The sequence below is a fragment of the Periplaneta americana genome, chromosome 12, assembly GCF_040183065.1.
Source record: "Periplaneta americana isolate PAMFEO1 chromosome 12, P.americana_PAMFEO1_priV1, whole genome shotgun sequence".
Taxonomy (NCBI): domain Eukaryota; kingdom Metazoa; phylum Arthropoda; class Insecta; order Blattodea; family Blattidae; genus Periplaneta; species Periplaneta americana.
In genome coordinates, this window is record NC_091128.1 from 17077507 (window position 1) to 17097061 (window position 19555).

Below are 19555 nucleotides of genomic sequence, written 5' to 3' on the forward strand. Positions count from 1 at the left end.
AAAGTATTATTTCGGGGGCTTCGCCCCAACCTCATTATTTGTTTTATGAGGAAACAATTTTAGAATTGTAAACCTCTAGCTAATTAGGCCTATGTAAATAGCGATAGAAAATAAGAGTATTAATTGAGGGGCTTCGCCCTAACCTCGCTATTTTTTTATTAGGAAACTATTTTTAGATATTTTAAGCATCAAGCTAATTAGGCCTATGTAAGATGCGATAGAAAAATAAATTATTATTGGGGGGCTTCGCCCCAACCTCTCTATTTGTTTTATTAGGAAACTATTTTTAGAATTGTAAGCCCCTAGCTAATTAGGCCTATGTAAAAAGCGATAGAAAAAAATAAAAGTATTAATTGGCGGGCTTTGCCCCAACCTTTCTATTTGTTATATTAGGAAACTATTTTTAGAATTATAACACTCAAGCTAATTGAGTCAATGTAAAAAGCGATAGAAAAATAAAAGTATTAATTGGGGGCTTCGCCCCAACCTCTCTATTTGTTTTATTAGGAAACTATTTTTAGATTTTTTAAGCATCATGCTAATTAAGCCTATGTAAGAAGCGATAGAAAAATAATTTATTGGGGGGCTTCGCCCCAACCTCTCTATTTGTTTTATTAGGAAACTATTTTAAGAATTGTAAGCCTCTAGCTAATTAGGCCTATGTTAAAAGCGATAGAAAAATAAAAGTATTAATTGGCGGGCTTCGCCCCAACCTTTCTATTTGTTTTATTAGGAAACTATTTTTAGAACAGTAAGCCTCTATCTAATTAGGCCTATGTAAAAAGCAATAGAAAATAAAAGTATTAATTGGGGGGCTTCGCCCCAACCTCTCTATTTGTTTTATTGGAAATCTATTTTTAGAATTGTAAGCCTCTAGCTAATTAGACCTATTTTAAAAGCGATATGAAATAAAAGTGTTAATTGGGGGCTTCGCCCCAACCTTTCTATTTGTTTTATTAGGAATCTATTTTTAGAATTGTAAGCCTCTAGCTAATTAGGCCTATGTAAAAAGCGATATAAAAATAAAAGTAATAATTTGGGGGTTTCGCCCCAACATCGCTATTTGTTTTATTAGGAAACTAATTTTAGAAATGTAAGCCTCTATCTAATTAGGCCTATGTAAAAAGCGATATAAAAATAAAATTATTTGGGGGGCTTTGCCCCAACCTCTCTAATTGTTTTATTAGGAAACTATTTTTAGAATTGTAAGCCTCTAGCTAATTAGGGCTATGTAAAAAGCGATAGAAAAATAAATGTATTAATGTGGGGGGGCTTCGCCCCAACCTCTCAATTTGTTTTATTAGGAAACTATTTTTAGAATTGTAAGACTCTAGCTAATTAGGCGTATGTAAAACGCGATAGAAAAATAAAAGTATTAATTGGCGGGCTTCGCCCCAACCGCGCTATTAGTTTTATTAGGAAACTATTTTTAGAAATGTAAGCCTCTAGCTAATTAGGCCTATGTAAAAAGCGATATAAAAATAAAAGTATTATTTGGGGGGCTTCGCCCCAACCTCGCTATTTGTTTTATTAGGAAACTCTTTTTAGAATTGTAAGCCACTAGCTAATTAGGCGTATGTGAATAGTGATAGAAAAATAAAAGTATTAATTGCGGGGCTTCGCCCTAACCTCTCTATTCGTTTTATTAGGAAACTATTTTTAGATTTTTAACATCAAGCTAATTATGCCTTTGTAAGAAGTGATAGAAAAATAAATTATTATTGGGGGGCTTCCCCACTACCTCTCTATTTGTTTTATTAGGAAACTATTTTTATAATTGTAAGCCTCTAGCTAATTAGGCCTATTTAAAAAGCGATATAAAAATAAAAATCTTAATTGGGAGCTTCGCCCCAACCTTTCTATTTGTTTTATTAGGAAACTATTTTCAGAATTATAAGCCTCTAGCGAATTAGGCCTATGCAAAAAGCGATAGAAAATAAAAGTATTAATTGGGGGGGCTTCGCCCCAACCCCTCTATTTGTTTTATTAGAAAGCTATTTTTATAATTGTAAGCCTCTAGCTAATTAGACCTATTTAAAAAGCGATATAAAATAAAAATATTAATTGCGGGGCTTCGCCCCAACCTCTCTGTTTGTTTTATTAGGAAACTATTTTTACAATTGTAAGCCTCTAGCTAATTAGGTCTATGTAAAAAGCGATATAAAAATGAAAGTATTAAGTGAGGGGCTTCGCCACAACCTCATTATTCGTTTTATTAGGTAGGTATTAGTAGAATTGTAAGCCTCTAGCTAAATAGACCCATTTATAAAGCGATATAAAAATTAAAGTATTATTTGGGGGGCTTTGCCCCAACCTCATTATTTGTTTTATTGGGAAACAATTTTAGAATAGTAAGCCTCTAGCTAATTAGGCCTATGTAAAAAGCGATAGAAAATAAAAGTATTAATTGGCGGGCTTCGCCCCAAACTCGCTATTTCTTTTATTAGGAAACTATTTTTAGAATTGTAAGCCTCTAGCTAATTAGGCCTATTTAAAAAGCGATATAAAAATAAAAGTATGAATTGGTTGTCTTCGCCCCAACCTCTCTATCTGTTTTATTAGGAAACTATTTTTAGAATTGTAAGCATCTAGATAATTAAGCCTATTTAAGAAGCGATATAAAAATAAAAGTATTAATTTGGGGGGCTTCGCCCCAACCTCATTATTGGCTTTATTAGGTAACTATTTGTAGAATTGTAAGCCTCGAGCTAATTAGACCTATTTAAAAAGCTATATAAAAATAAAAGTATTATTTCGGGGGCTTCGCCCCAACCTCATTATTTGTTTTATGAGGAAACAATTTTAGAATTGTAAGCCTCTAGCTAATTAGGCCTATGTAACAAGCGATAGAGAATGAAAGTATTAATTGTGGGTCTTCGCCCCAACCTCTCTATTTGTTTTATTGGGAAACTATTTGTACAAATGTAAGCCTGTAGCTAATTAGGCCTATGTAAATAGCGATTGAAAAATAAGAGTATTAATTGGGGGGCTTCGCCCCAACCTCTCTATATGATTTATTAGAATGCTATTTTTAGAATTGTTAGCCTGTAGCTAATTAGGCCTATGTAAAAGCGATATAAAAATAAAAGTATTAAATGGGGGGTTCGCCCCAACCACTGTTTGTTTTATTAGGAAACTATTTTTAAAATTGTAAGCCTTTAGCTAATTGGGCCTATGTAAAAAGCAATATAAAAATAAAGGTATCAATTGGGGGGCTTCGCCCCAACCTCTGTATTTTTTTATTAGGAAACTAGTTTTAGAATTGTAAGCATCTATGTAATTAGGCCTATGTAAAAAGCGATATAAAAATGAAAGTATTAATTGTGGGGCTTCGCCCCAACTCCGTATTTGTTTTATTAGGAAACTATTTTTAGAATCGTAAGCCACTAGCTAATTAGGCCTATGAAAAAAGCGATATAAAAATAAAAGTATTAATTGAAGGCTTCGCCCCATCCTCTCTATTTCTCTTATTAGGAAATTATTTTTAGAATTGTAAGCCTCTAGCTAATTAGGCCTATGTAAAAAGCGATAGAAAATAAAAGTATTAATGTGGGGCTTCGCCCCAACGTCACTATTTGTTTTATTAGGAAACTATTTTTAGAATTGTAAGACTCTAGCTTATTAGGCATATGTAAACAGCGATAGAAATATAAAAGTATTAATTGGGGGGCTTCGCACCAACCTCTCTATTTGTTTTATTAGTTAACTATTTTTAGAATTGTAAGCGTCTAGCTAATTAGGCCTATGTAAAAAGCGATAGAAAGATAAAAGTATTAATAGGGGGCTTCGCCCCAACCTCTCTATTTGTTTTATTAGTTAACTATTTTTAGAATTGTAAGCATCTAGCTAATTAGGCCTATGTCAAAGCGATAGAAAAACATATGTATTAATTGGGGGGCTTCGCCCAAACCTCTCTATTTATTTTATTAGGAAACTATTTTTAGAATTGTAAGACTCTAGCTAATTAGGCCTATGTAAAAAGGGATACAAAAATAAAAGTATTAATTGGGGGGCTTCGCCCTACCTCTCTATTTGTTTTATTAGGAAACTATTTTTAGACGTTAAAGCATCAAGCTAATTAGGCCTATGTAACATGCGATAGAAAAATAAATTGATATTGGGGGGGCTTCGCCCCAACCTCTCTATTTGTTTTATTAGGAAACTATTTTTAGAATTGTAAGCCTCTAGCTAATTACGCCTATGTAAAAAGCGATAGAAAAATGAAAGTATTAATTGGCGGGCTTCGCCCCAAACTCGCTATTTGTTTTATTTGGAAACTATTTTTAGAATTGTAAGCCTCTAGCTAATTTGGCCTATTTAAAAAGCGATATAAAAATAAAAATCTTAATTGGGGGCTTCGCCCCAACCTTTCTATTTGTTTTATTAGGAAACTATTTTCAGAATTATAAGCCTCTAGCTAATTAGGCCTATGTAAAAAGCGATAGAAAATAAAAGAATTAATTGGGGGGCTTCGCCCCAAACTTTCTATTTATTTTATTAGAAAGCTATTTTTATAATTGTGAGCCTCTAGCTAGTTAGGCCTATTTAAAAAGCGATATAAAAATAAAAATCTTGATTGGGGGCTTCGCCCCAACCTTTCTATTTGTTTTATTAGGAAACTATTTTCAGAATTATAAGCCTCTAGCGAATTAGGCCTATGTAAAAAGCGATAGAAAATAAAAGTATTAATTGGGGGGCTTCGCCCCAGCCCCTCTATTTGTTTTATTAGAAAGCTATTTTTATAATTGTGAGCCTCTAGCTAATTAGACCTATTTAAAGAGCGATATAAAATAAAAATATTAATTGCGGGGCTTCGCCCCAACCTCTCTGTTTGATTTATTAGGAAACAATTTTTAGAATTGTAAGCCTCTAGCTAATTACGTCTATGTAAAAAGCGATATTAAAATGAAAGTATTAAGTGGGGGGGCTTCGCCACAACCTCATTATTCGTTTTATTAGGTAGCTATTTGTAGAATTGTATGCCTCTAGCTAATTAGACCCATTTAAAAAGCGATATAAAAATAAAAGTATTATTTGGGGGGCTTTGCCCCAACCTCATTATTTGTTTTATTGGGAAACAATTTTAGAAAAGTAAGCCTCTTGCTAATTAGGCCTATGTAAAATGCGATAGAAAATAAAAGTTTTAATTGGGGGGCCTCGCCCCAACCTTGCTCTTTGGTTTATTAGGAAATTATTTTTAGAATTGTAAGCCTCTAGCTAATTAGGCCTATTTAAAAAGCGATATAAAAATAAAAGTATTATTTGGGGGGCTTCGCCCCAACCTCGCTATTTGTTTTATTATGAAACTCTTTTTAGAATTGTAAGCCACTAGCTAATTAGGCGTATGTGAATAGAGATAGAAAAATAAAAATATTAATTGCGGGGCTTCGCCCTAACCTCTCTAATCGTTTTATTAGGAAACTATTTTTAGATTTTTAACATCAAGCTAATTAGGCCTTTGTAAGAAGTGATAGAAAAATAAATTATTATTGGGGGGCTTCGCCACAACCTCTCTATTTGTTTTATTAGGAAACTCTTTTTAGAATTGTAAGCCTCTAGCTAATTAGGCCTATGTAAAAAGCGATAGAAAATAAAAGTATTAATTGGCGGGCTTCGCCCCAAACTCGCTATTTCTTTTATTAGGAAATTATTTTTAGAATTGTAAGCCTCTAGCTAATTAGGCCTATTTAAAAGCGATATAAAAATAAAAGTATTAATTGGTTGTCTTCGCCCCAACCTCTCTATCTGTTTTATTAGGAAACTATTTTTAGAATTGTAAGCATCTAGATAATTAGGCCTATTTAAGAAGCGATATAAAAATAAAAGTATTAATTGGGGGGCTTCGCCCCAACCTCATTATTGGTTTTATTAGGTAACTATTTGTAGAATTGTAAGCCTCGAGCTAATTAGACCTATTTAAAAAGCTATGTAAAAATAAAAGTATTATTTCGGGGGCTTCGCCCCAACCTCATTATTTGTTTTATGAGGAAACAATTTTAGAATTGTAAACCTCTAGCTAATTAGGCCTATGTAAATAGCGATAGAAAATAAGAGTATTAATTGAGGGGCTTCGCCCTAACCTCGCTATTTTTTTATTAGGAAACTATTTTTAGATATTTTAAGCATCAAGCTAATTAGGCCTATGTAAGATGCGATAGAAAAATAAATTATTATTGGGGGGGCTTCGCCCCAACCTCTCTATTTGTTTTATTAGGAAACTATTTTTAGAATTGTAAGCCCCTAGCTAATTAGGCCTATGTAAAAAGCGATAGAAAAAAATAAAAGTATTAATTGGCGGGCTTTGCCCCAACCTTTCTATTTGTTATATTAGGAAACTATTTTTAGAATTATAACACTCAAGCTAATTGAGTCAATGTAAAAAGCGATAGAAAAATAAAAGTATTAATTGGGGGCTTCGCCCCAACCTCTCTATTTGTTTTATTAGGAAACTATTTTTAGATTTTTTAAGCATCATGCTAATTAAGCCTATGTAAGAAGCGATAGAAAAATAATTTATTGGGGGGCTTCGCCCCAACCTCTCTATTTGTTTTATTAGGAAACTATTTTAAGAATTGTAAGCCTCTAGCTAATTAGGCCTATGTTAAAAGCGATAGAAAAATAAAAGTATTAATTGGCGGGCTTCGCCCCAACCTTTCTATTTGTTTTATTAGGAAACTATTTTTAGAATAGTAAGCCTCTATCTAATTAGGCCTATGTAAAAAGCAATAGAAAATAAAAGTATTAATTGGGGGGCTTCGCCCCAACCTCTCTATTTGTTTTATTGGAAATCTATTTTTAGAATTGTAAGCCTCTAGCTAATTAGACCTATTTTAAAAGCGATATGAAATAAAAGTGTTAATTGGGGGCTTCGCCCCAACCTTTCTATTTGTTTTATTAGGAATCTATTTTTAGAATTGTAAGCCTCTAGCTAATTAGGCCTATGTAAAAAGCGATATAAAAATAAAAGTAATAATTTGGGGGTTTCGCCCCAACATCGCTATTTGTTTTATTAGGAAACTAATTTTAGAAATGTAAGCCTCTATCTAATTAGGCCTATGTAAAAAGCGATATAAAAATAAAATTATTTGGGGGGCTTTGCCCCAACCTCTCTAATTGTTTTATTAGGAAACTATTTTTAGAATTGTAAGCCTCTAGCTAATTAGGGCTATGTAAAAAGCGATAGAAAAATAAATGTATTAATGTGGGGGGGCTTCGCCCCAACCTCTCAATTTGTTTTATTAGGAAACTATTTTTAGAATTGTAAGACTCTAGCTAATTAGGCGTATGTAAAACGCGATAGAAAAATAAAAGTATTAATTGGCGGGCTTCGCCCCAACCGCGCTATTAGTTTTATTAGGAAACTATTTTTAGAAATGTAAGCCTCTAGCTAATTAGGCCTATGTAAAAAGCGATATAAAAATAAAAGTATTATTTGGGGGGCTTCGCCCCAACCTCGCTATTTGTTTTATTAGGAAACTCTTTTTAGAATTGTAAGCCACTAGCTAATTAGGCGTATGTGAATAGTGATAGAAAAATAAAAGTATTAATTGCGGGGCTTCGCCCTAACCTCTCTATTCGTTTTATTAGGAAACTATTTTTAGATTTTTAACATCAAGCTAATTATGCCTTTGTAAGAAGTGATAGAAAAATAAATTATTATTGGGGGGCTTCCCCACTACCTCTCTATTTGTTTTATTAGGAAACTATTTTTATAATTGTAAGCCTCTAGCTAATTAGGCCTATTTAAAAAGCGATATAAAAATAAAAATCTTAATTGGGAGCTTCGCCCCAACCTTTCTATTTGTTTTATTAGGAAACTATTTTCAGAATTATAAGCCTCTAGCGAATTAGGCCTATGCAAAAAGCGATAGAAAATAAAAGTATTAATTGGGGGGGCTTCGCCCCAACCCCTCTATTTGTTTTATTAGAAAGCTATTTTTATAATTGTAAGCCTCTAGCTAATTAGACCTATTTAAAAAGCGATATAAAATAAAAATATTAATTGCGGGGCTTCGCCCCAACCTCTCTGTTTGTTTTATTAGGAAACTATTTTTACAATTGTAAGCCTCTAGCTAATTAGGTCTATGTAAAAAGCGATATAAAAATGAAAGTATTAAGTGAGGGGCTTCGCCACAACCTCATTATTCGTTTTATTAGGTAGGTATTAGTAGAATTGTAAGCCTCTAGCTAAATAGACCCATTTATAAAGCGATATAAAAATTAAAGTATTATTTGGGGGGCTTTGCCCCAACCTCATTATTTGTTTTATTGGGAAACAATTTTAGAATAGTAAGCCTCTAGCTAATTAGGCCTATGTAAAAAGCGATAGAAAATAAAAGTATTAATTGGCGGGCTTCGCCCCAAACTCGCTATTTCTTTTATTAGGAAACTATTTTTAGAATTGTAAGCCTCTAGCTAATTAGGCCTATTTAAAAAGCGATATAAAAATAAAAGTATGAATTGGTTGTCTTCGCCCCAACCTCTCTATCTGTTTTATTAGGAAACTATTTTTAGAATTGTAAGCATCTAGATAATTAAGCCTATTTAAGAAGCGATATAAAAATAAAAGTATTAATTTGGGGGGCTTCGCCCCAACCTCATTATTGGCTTTATTAGGTAACTATTTGTAGAATTGTAAGCCTCGAGCTAATTAGACCTATTTAAAAAGCTATATAAAAATAAAAGTATTATTTCGGGGGCTTCGCCCCAACCTCATTATTTGTTTTATGAGGAAACAATTTTAGAATTGTAAGCCTCTAGCTAATTAGGCCTATGTAACAAGCGATAGAGAATGAAAGTATTAATTGTGGGTCTTCGCCCCAACCTCTCTATTTGTTTTATTGGGAAACTATTTGTACAAATGTAAGCCTGTAGCTAATTAGGCCTATGTAAATAGCGATTGAAAAATAAGAGTATTAATTGGGGGGCTTCGCCCCAACCTCTCTATATGATTTATTAGAATGCTATTTTTAGAATTGTTAGCCTGTAGCTAATTAGGCCTATGTAAAAGCGATATAAAAATAAAAGTATTAAATGGGGGGTTCGCCCCAACCACTGTTTGTTTTATTAGGAAACTATTTTTAAAATTGTAAGCCTTTAGCTAATTGGGCCTATGTAAAAAGCAATATAAAAATAAAGGTATCAATTGGGGGGCTTCGCCCCAACCTCTGTATTTTTTTATTAGGAAACTAGTTTTAGAATTGTAAGCATCTATGTAATTAGGCCTATGTAAAAAGCGATATAAAAATGAAAGTATTAATTGTGGGGCTTCGCCCCAACTCCGTATTTGTTTTATTAGGAAACTATTTTTAGAATCGTAAGCCACTAGCTAATTAGGCCTATGAAAAAAGCGATATAAAAATAAAAGTATTAATTGAAGGCTTCGCCCCATCCTCTCTATTTCTCTTATTAGGAAATTATTTTTAGAATTGTAAGCCTCTAGCTAATTAGGCCTATGTAAAAAGCGATAGAAAATAAAAGTATTAATGTGGGGCTTCGCCCCAACCTCACTATTTGTTTTATTAGGAAACTATTTTTAGAATTGTAAGACTCTAGCTTATTAGGCATATGTAAACAGCGATAGAAATATAAAAGTATTAATTGGGGGGCTTCGCACCAACCTCTCTATTTGTTTTATTAGTTAACTATTTTTAGAATTGTAAGCGTCTAGCTAATTAGGCCTATGTAAAAAGCGATAGAAAGATAAAAGTATTAATAGGGGGCTTCGCCCCAACCTCTCTATTTGTTTTATTAGTTAACTATTTTTAGAATTGTAAGCATCTAGCTAATTAGGCCTATGTCAAAGCGATAGAAAAACATATGTATTAATTGGGGGGCTTCGCCCAAACCTCTCTATTTATTTTATTAGGAAACTATTTTTAGAATTGTAAGACTCTAGCTAATTAGGCCTATGTAAAAAGGGATACAAAAATAAAAGTATTAATTGGGGGGCTTCGCCCTACCTCTCTATTTGTTTTATTAGGAAACTATTTTTAGACGTTAAAGCATCAAGCTAATTAGGCCTATGTAACATGCGATAGAAAAATAAATTAATATTGGGGGGGCTTCGCCCCAACCTCTCTATTTGTTTTATTAGGAAACTATTTTTAGAATTGTAAGCCTCTAGCTAATTACGCCTATGTAAAAAGCGATAGAAAAATGAAAGTATTAATTGGCGGGCTTCGCCCCAAACTCGCTATTTGTTTTATTTGGAAACTATTTTTAGAATTGTAAGCCTCTAGCTAATTTGGCCTATTTAAAAAGCGATATAAAAATAAAAATCTTAATTGGGGGCTTCGCCCCAACCTTTCTATTTGTTTTATTAGGAAACTATTTTCAGAATTATAAGCCTCTAGCTAATTAGGCCTATGTAAAAAGCGATAGAAAATAAAAGAATTAATTGGGGGGCTTCGCCCCAAACTTTCTATTTATTTTATTAGAAAGCTATTTTTATAATTGTGAGCCTCTAGCTAGTTAGGCCTATTTAAAAAGCGATATAAAAATAAAAATCTTGATTGGGGGCTTCGCCCCAACCTTTCTATTTGTTTTATTAGGAAACTATTTTCAGAATTATAAGCCTCTAGCGAATTAGGCCTATGTAAAAAGCGATAGAAAATAAAAGTATTAATTGGGGGGCTTCGCCCCAGCCCCTCTATTTGTTTTATTAGAAAGCTATTTTTATAATTGTGAGCCTCTAGCTAATTAGACCTATTTAAAGAGCGATATAAAATAAAAATATTAATTGCGGGGCTTCGCCCCAACCTCTCTGTTTGATTTATTAGGAAACAATTTTTAGAATTGTAAGCCTCTAGCTAATTAGGTCTATGTAAAAAGCGATATTAAAATGAAAGTATTAAGTGGGGGGGCTTCGCCACAACCTCATTATTCGTTTTATTAGGTAGCTATTTGTAGAATTGTATGCCTCTAGCTAATTAGACCCATTTAAAAAGCGATATAAAAATAAAAGTATTATTTGGGGGGCTTTGCCCCAACCTCATTATTTGTTTTATTGGGAAACAATTTTAGAAAAGTAAGCCTCTTGCTAATTAGGCCTATGTAAAATGCGATAGAAAATAAAAGTTTTAATTGGGGGGCCTCGCCCCAACCTTGCTCTTTGGTTTATTAGGAAATTATTTTTAGAATTGTAAGCCTCTAGCTAATTAGGCCTATTTAAAAAGCGATATAAAAATAAAAGTATTATTTGGGGGGCTTCGCCCCAACCTCGCTATTTGTTTTATTATGAAACTCTTTTTAGAATTGTAAGCCACTAGCTAATTAGGCGTATGTGAATAGAGATAGAAAAATAAAAATATTAATTGCGGGGCTTCGCCCTAACCTCTCTAATCGTTTTATTAGGAAACTATTTTTAGATTTTTAACATCAAGCTAATTAGGCCTTTGTAAGAAGTGATAGAAAAATAAATTATTATTGGGGGGCTTCGCCACAACCTCTCTATTTGTTTTATTAGGAAACTCTTTTTAGAATTGTAAGCCTCTAGCTAATTAGGCCTATGTAAAAAGCGATAGAAAATAAAAGTATTAATTGGCGGGCTTCGCCCCAAACTCGCTATTTCTTTTATTAGGAAACTATTTTTAGAATTGTAAGCCTCTAGCTAATTAGGCCTATTTAAAAGCGATATAAAAATAAAAGTATTAATTGGTTGTCTTCGCCCCAACCTCTCTATCTGTTTTATTAGGAAACTATTTTTAGAATTGTAAGCATCTAGATAATTAGGCCTATTTAAGAAGCGATATAAAAATAAAAGTATTAATTGGGGGGCTTCGCCCCAACCTCATTATTGGTTTTATTAGGTAACTATTTGTAGAATTGTAAGCCTCGAGCTAATTAGACCTATTTAAAAAGCTATGTAAAAATAAAAGTATTATTTCGGGGGCTTCGCCCCAACCTCATTATTTGTTTTATGAGGAAACAATTTTAGAATTGTAAACCTCTAGCTAATTAGGCCTATGTAAATAGCGATAGAAAATAAGAGTATTAATTGAGGGGCTTCGCCCTAACCTCGCTATTTTTTTATTAGGAAACTATTTTTAGATATTTTAAGCATCAAGCTAATTAGGCCTATGTAAGATGCGATAGAAAAATAAATTATTATTGGGGGGGCTTCGCCCCAACCTCTCTATTTGTTTTATTAGGAAACTATTTTTAGAATTGTAAGCCCCTAGCTAATTAGGCCTATGTAAAAAGCGATAGAAAAAAATAAAAGTATTAATTGGCGGGCTTTGCCCCAACCTTTCTATTTGTTATATTAGGAAACTATTTTTAGAATTATAACACTCAAGCTAATTGAGTCAATGTAAAAAGCGATAGAAAAATAAAAGTATTAATTGGGGGCTTCGCCCCAACCTCTCTATTTGTTTTATTAGGAAACTATTTTTAGATTTTTTAAGCATCATGCTAATTAAGCCTATGTAAGAAGCGATAGAAAAATAATTTATTGGGGGGCTTCGCCCCAACCTCTCTATTTGTTTTATTAGGAAACTATTTTAAGAATTGTAAGCCTCTAGCTAATTAGGCCTATGTTAAAAGCGATAGAAAAATAAAAGTATTAATTGGCGGGCTTCGCCCCAAACTCGCTATTTGTTTTATTAGGAAACTATTTTTAGAACTGTAAGCCTCTAGCTAATTAGGCCTATTTAAAAAGCGATATGAAAATAAAAATATTAATTGGGGGCTTCGCCCGAACCTTTCTATTTGTTTTATTAGGAAACTATTTTTAGAATAGTAAGCCTCTATCTAATTAGGCCTATGTAAAAAGCAATAGAAAATAAAAGTATTAATTGGGGGGCTTCGCCCCAACCTCTCTATTTGTTTTATTGGAAATCTATTTTTAGAATTGTAAGCCTCTAGCTAATTAGACCTATTTTAAAAGCGATATGAAATAAAAGTGTTAATTGGGGGCTTCGCCCCAACCTTTCTATTTGTTTTATTAGGAATCTATTTTTAGAATTGTAAGCCTCTAGCTAATTAGGCCTATGTAAAAAGCGATATAAAAATAAAAGTAATAATTTGGGGGTTTCGCCCCAACATCGCTATTTTTTTATTAGGAAACTAATTTTAGAAATGTAAGCCTCTATCTAATTAGGCCTATGTAAAAAGCGATATAAAAATAAAATTATTTGGGGGGCTTTGCCCCAACCTCTCTAATTGTTTTATTAGGAAACTATTTTTAGAATTGTAAGCCTCTAGCTAATTAGGGCTATGTAAAAAGCGATAGAAAAATAAATGTATTAATGTGGGGGGGCTTCGCCCCAACCTCTCAATTTGTTTTATTAGGAAACTATTTTTAGAATTGTAAGACTCTAGCTAATTAGGCGTATGTAAAACGCGATAGAAAAATAAAAGTATTAATTGGCGGGCTTCGCCCCAACCGCGCTATTAGTTTTATTAGGAAACTATTTTTAGAAATGTAAGCCTCTAGCTAATTAGGCCTATGTAAAAAGCGATATAAAAATAAAAGTATTATTTGGGGGGCTTCGCCCCAACCTCGCTATTTGTTTTATTAGGAAACTCTTTTTAGAATTGTAAGCCACTAGCTAATTAGGCGTATGTGAATAGTGATAGAAAAATAAAAGTATTAATTGCGGGGCTTCGCCCTAACCTCTCTATTCGTTTTATTAGGAAACTATTTTTAGATTTTTAACATCAAGCTAATTATGCCTTTGTAAGAAGTGATAGAAAAATAAATTATTATTGGGGGGCTTCCCCACTACCTCTCTATTTGTTTTATTAGGAAACTATTTTTAGAATTGTAAGCCTCTAGCTAATTAGGCCTATGTAAAAAGCGATAGAAAATAAAAGTATTAATTGGCGGGCTTCGCCCCAAACTCGCTATTTCTTTTATTAGGAAACTATTTTTAGAATTGTAAGCCTCTAGCTAATTAGGCCTATTTAAAAAGCGATATAAAAATAAAAGTATTAATTGGTTGTCTTCGCCCCAACCTCTCTATCTGTTTTATTAGGAAACTATTTTTAGAATTGTAAGCGTCTGGATAATTAGGCCTATTTAAGAAGCGATATAAAAATAAAAGTATTAATTGGGGGGCTTCGCCCCAACCTCATTATTGGTTTTATTAGGTAACTATTTGTAGAATTGTAAGCCTCGAGCTAATTAGACCTATTTAAAAAGCTATATAAAAATAAAAGTATTATTTCGGGGGCTTCGCCCCAACCTCATTATTTGTTTTATGAGGAAACAATTTTAGAATTGTAAGCCTCTAGCTAATTAGGCCTATGTAAATAGCGATAGAAAATAAGAGTATTAATTGGGGGGCTTCGCCCTAACCTCGCTATTTTTTTATTAGGAATCTATTTTTAGATATTTTAAGCATCAAGCTAATTAGGCCTATGTAAGATGCGATAGAAAAATAAATTATTATTGGGGGGGCTTGGCCCCAACCTCTCTATTTGTTTTATTAGGAAACTATTTTTAGAATTGTAAGCCCCTAGCTAATTAGGCCTATGTAAAAAGCGATAGAAAAATAAAAGTATTAATTGGCGGGCTTTGCCCCAACCTTTCTATTTGTTATATTAGGAAACTATTTTTAGAATTATAACACTCAAGCTAATTAAGTCTATGTAAAAAGCGATAGAAAAATAAAAGTATTAATTGGGGGCTTCGCCCCAACCTCTCTATTTGTTTTATTAGGAAACTATTTTTAGATTTTTTAAGCATCATGCTAATTAAGCCTATGTAAGAAGCGATAGAAAAATAAATTATTGGGGGGCTTCGCCCCAACCTCTCTATTTGTTTTATTAGGAAACTATTTTAAGAATTGTAAGCCTCTAGCTAATTAGGCCTATGTTAAAAGCGATAGAAAAATAAAAGTATTAATTGGCGGGCTTCGCCCCAAACTCGCTATTTGTTTTATTAGGAAACTATTTTTAGAACTGTAAGCCTCTAGCTAATTAGGCCTATTTAAAAAGCGATATAAAAATAAAAATATTAATTGGGGGCTTCGCCCGAACCTTTCTATTTGTTTTATTAGGAAACTATTTTTAGAATAGTAAGCCTCTATCTAATTAGGCCTATGTAAAAAGCAATAGAAAATAAAAGTATTAATTGGGGGGCTTCGCCCCAACCTCTCTATTTGTTTTATTGGAAATCTATTTTTAGAATTGTAAGCCTCTAGCTAATTAGACCTATTTTAAAAGCGATATAAAATAAAAGTGTTAATTGGGGGCTTCGCCCCAACCTTTCTATTTGTTTTATTAGGAATCTATTTTTAGAATTGTAAGCCTCTAGCTAATTAGGCCTATGTAAAAAGCGATATAAAAATAAAAGTAATAATTTGGGGGGTTTCGCCCCAACATCGCTATTTGTTTTATTAGGAAACTAATTTTAGAAATGTAAGCCTCTATCTAATTAGGCCTATGTAAAAAGCGATATAAAAATAAAATTATTTGGGGGGCTTTGCCCCAACCTCTCTAATTGTTTTATTAGGAAACTATTTTTAGAATTGTAAGCCTCTAGCTAATTAGGGCTATGTAAAAAGCGATAGAAAAATAAATGTATTAATGGGGGTGGGGCTTCGCCCCAACCTCTCTATTTGTTTTATTAGGAAACTATTTTTAGAATTGTAAGACTCTAGCTAATTAGGCGTATGTAAAACGCGATAGAAAAATAAAAGTATTAATTGGCGGGCTTCGCCCCAACCGCGCTATTAGTTTTATTAGGAAACTATTTTTAGAAATGTAAGCCTCTAGCTAATTAGGCCTATGTAAAAAGCGATATAAAAAGAAAAGTATTATTTGGGGGGCTTCGCCCCAACCTCGCTATTTGTTTTATTAGGAAACTATTTTTAGATTTTTAAGCATCAAGCTAATTAGGCCTATTTAAGAAGCGGTAGAAAAATAAATTTTTTTGGGGGGCTTCTCCCCAACCTCTCTATTTGTTTTATTAGGAAACTATTTTTAGAATTGTAAGCCTCTAGCTAATTAGGCCTATGTAAAAAGCGATTGAAAATATAAGTATTAATTGGTGGGCTTCGCCCCAAACTCGCTATTTGTTTTATTAGGAAACTATTTTTAGAATTGTAAGCCTCTAGCTAATTAGACCTATTTAAAAAGCAATATAAAAATAAAAGTATTAATTTGGGGCTTCGCCCCAACCTTTCTATTTGTTTTATTAGGAAACTATTTTTAGAATTGTAAGCCTCTAGCTAATTAGGCCTATGTAAAAAGCGATATAAAAATAAAGGTATTAATTGGGGGTCTTCGCCCCAACCTATCCATCTGTTTTATTAGGAAACTATTTTTAGAATTGTAAGCATCTAGGTATTAGGCCTATTTAAGAAGCGATATAAAAATAAAAGTATTAATTGGGGGCTTCGCCCCAACCTCTCTATTTGTTTTATTAGAAAAATATTTTTAGAATAGTAAGCCTCTAGCTAATTAGACCTATTTAAAAAGCGATATAAAATAAAAGTATTAATTGGGGGGCTTAGCCCCAACCTCTCTATTTGTTTTAATAGGAAACTATTTTTAGAATTGTAAGCCTCTAGCTAATTAGGCCTATGTAAAAAGCGATAGAAAATTGAAAGTATTAATTGGGGGGCTTCGCCTCAACCTCATTATTCGTTTTATTAGTTAACTATTTGTAGAATTGTAAGCCTCGAGCTATTTAGACCTATTTAAAAAGCGATATAAAAATAAAAGTATTATTTTTGGGGCTTCGCCCCAAACTCATTATTTGTTTTATTAGGAAACAATTTTAGAATTGTAAGCCTCTAGCTAATTAGGCCTATGTAAAAAGCGGTACAAAATAAAAGTATTAATTGGGGGGCTTCGCCCCTACCTCTCTATTTGTTTTATTAGGAAACTATTTTTAGAATTGTAAGCCTCTAGCTAATTAGGCCTATTTAAAAGCGATATAAAAATAAAAGTATTATTTGGGGGGCTTCGCCCCAACCTCGCTCTTTGTTTTATTGGGAAACTATTTTTAGAATTGTAAATCTGTAGCTAATTAGGCCTATGTAAAAAGCGATATAAAAAAAAAGTATTAATTTGGATGGCTTCGCCCCAACCTCGCTATTTGTTTTATTAGGAAACAATTTTTAGAAATGTAAGCCTCTAGCTAATTAGGCCTATGTAAGAAGCGATATAAAAATAAAAGTATTATTTGGGGGGCTTCGCCCCTACCTCGCTATTTGTTTTATTAGGAAACTATTTTTAGAATTGTAAGCCTCTAGCTAATTAGGCCTATGTAAAAAGCTATATAAAAATAAAAGTATTAATTGGGGGGGCTTCGACCCAAACCCGTTCCACTTGTATGATATGCAAACCATTTTTGGAATTGCAGACCTCTCACTAAATATGTGAAAAAAGAAACTTTAAAATAAATGAATATTAATTGAGGGCCTTTGATTCCGTCCAACAACTTAAATGTATGTTGCGGAAAAGCTGTGACATCTGAACTATGTTCAGCATGAAATAAATATAAAAAACACATTATTATCATTATTTATTTTTGGCAAGTTATTTATTTTGGTCTAGAGAGAATTGTTTTTGATTTAAAATGTTTAGTAAGGAGGTATTTAGAATGCAAAGTTTCTTAATTTACATAAAGGAAGCTACCTAAACAAGTTAGAGTAGGCTAAGGCAATTCTTATCATTGAAATAAAAAGAAAAATAATTAAAAAATTAAATTCGAACGTCCAAGGGAAAATATTTGCGTAAAACACTGTAATGAATAATGAATAAGTTTTGAGAAGACAGTTGCATTACGTATTGAAATAAAAAAAGAATTAATTTGAATAAGTTGGCTATATTAGAATAACAATCGATAATATACTATTTCCAAATAAGAATATGACTCCATATTAAATAGACTAGGGGTACCTATAATGCATAATAATAATAATAATAATAATAATAATAATAATAATAATAATAATAATAATAATAATAATAATAATAATAATAATCTGTGGCGTTACAGCTCGTGAAGGGCCTAGACCGACCAGCCGGCTGCTGACCTCACGCCCACATGCAGAAGCAGAGGTGGGCGATCATCCAACCAGAATGGAGGTATCGTGTGGTTAGCACGATGATCCCCCCAGCCGGTATAGCTGGTATTCCCAATCGGATTTCGCTACCTATCGTAGCTCCCCAAGTGCATCATGATGCTGGGTGGGGACCGGTCCCATACACTGGCCGAAATTTCATGAGAAAATTTCTTCCCCCATGAGGATTCGAACCATTACGTAACGCGAGTCCTAGGCAGGATGCCTTAGACCACGACGCCACGGAGCGGGACACCTATAATGCAACTAAGCCGAAATTAACCCATATATGCCCACAGGGTCGTTAACGACCCACGTCATATTTTTATTGGTTCCTTTAATATTTGTTTAAATTTTCGGTTGGACACCATCATTATGTGTTCGATAATATATTGGCAATACTTTAGTTTGTCCAATTGTTCCGTTGTAACTCTCTGCAATGCATTTTAACTGAAAATGTGTAACACTTAGTTTGGTTATAATGCACGTCAACAAAGAAATGTAAGTAGACACTTCATTGTTAAGTATTTTAGTTCTGTTATTGTTTTATTACATAGGGCAAGCAGTAACCAATATGATTACATAAGGTGGAGTCATGAATTGTATTCAGTAGAGGCGTAATAGTGTAACAAATTTGGGTGGGTTGTTTTCGACCCTATGGGCACATAGGGAACCTTTCGTACATTTTGCTAAATTTTCTAATAATATTATTATTGATAATCATTGTGAGCAGATTTTCTTTACTTTCATATTCCCTATGAAAATTTACGAAACATTTACGATTTATAAGTACGTGAATTAATTTTTTAGGAAAACTACTATCCTGCTAACAGAGCTAACAAGTAAACATTCTGATGAGGGCAAATAAAAAAGTTAATTTGTTTTTCTTCCACCATGTTAATAATGTCAAAAGAAGAGCTTATACAAATTTTGGCCACTCAACCACAATTACGAGGCTGTCCAGAAAGTAATTTTCCCTTTCCGTTTACAGAAAAAAGCACAATTGCATGGAAAGACTTATTGAACCAGATGCAGCAATTATTGCGCTATTTGTCAACATATCCCCAACTGGAATTGAGACATGTCACACCATGGGGTCAATTTTTGTATCTTTGTGTCGTAGAAGTCAGCCGCTGGGATCGGAACCAGCATTTCATAGCCGTTTGCAAGTCTCTGTCGATCCCATGATATGACAAATATCTCAAGTTCGGTGAGAATATGTCGAAAAATAGCTCTGCAATTGCTTTGTCTGTTCCAATAAATTTTTCCAATGAAATGTGTTTTTTTTTTCTGTTAACTTCCCCTAGCGAACTTATTTTTTTACAGCCCTCGTAATTCCGGTTGAGTGGCCAAAATTTGTATAAGCACTTCTTCTGAGATTATTAACATGGTGAAAGAAATTAATTAACTTTTTATCTGCATCCATCAGAATGTTTTCTTGTAAGACGTTTGTTTTCCCTTATTTTAGAGATAATTACGACAAATTTCCCAAAAAGAGTCTTACCCCTTTCGAAATACTGAAATAACTTGAGACA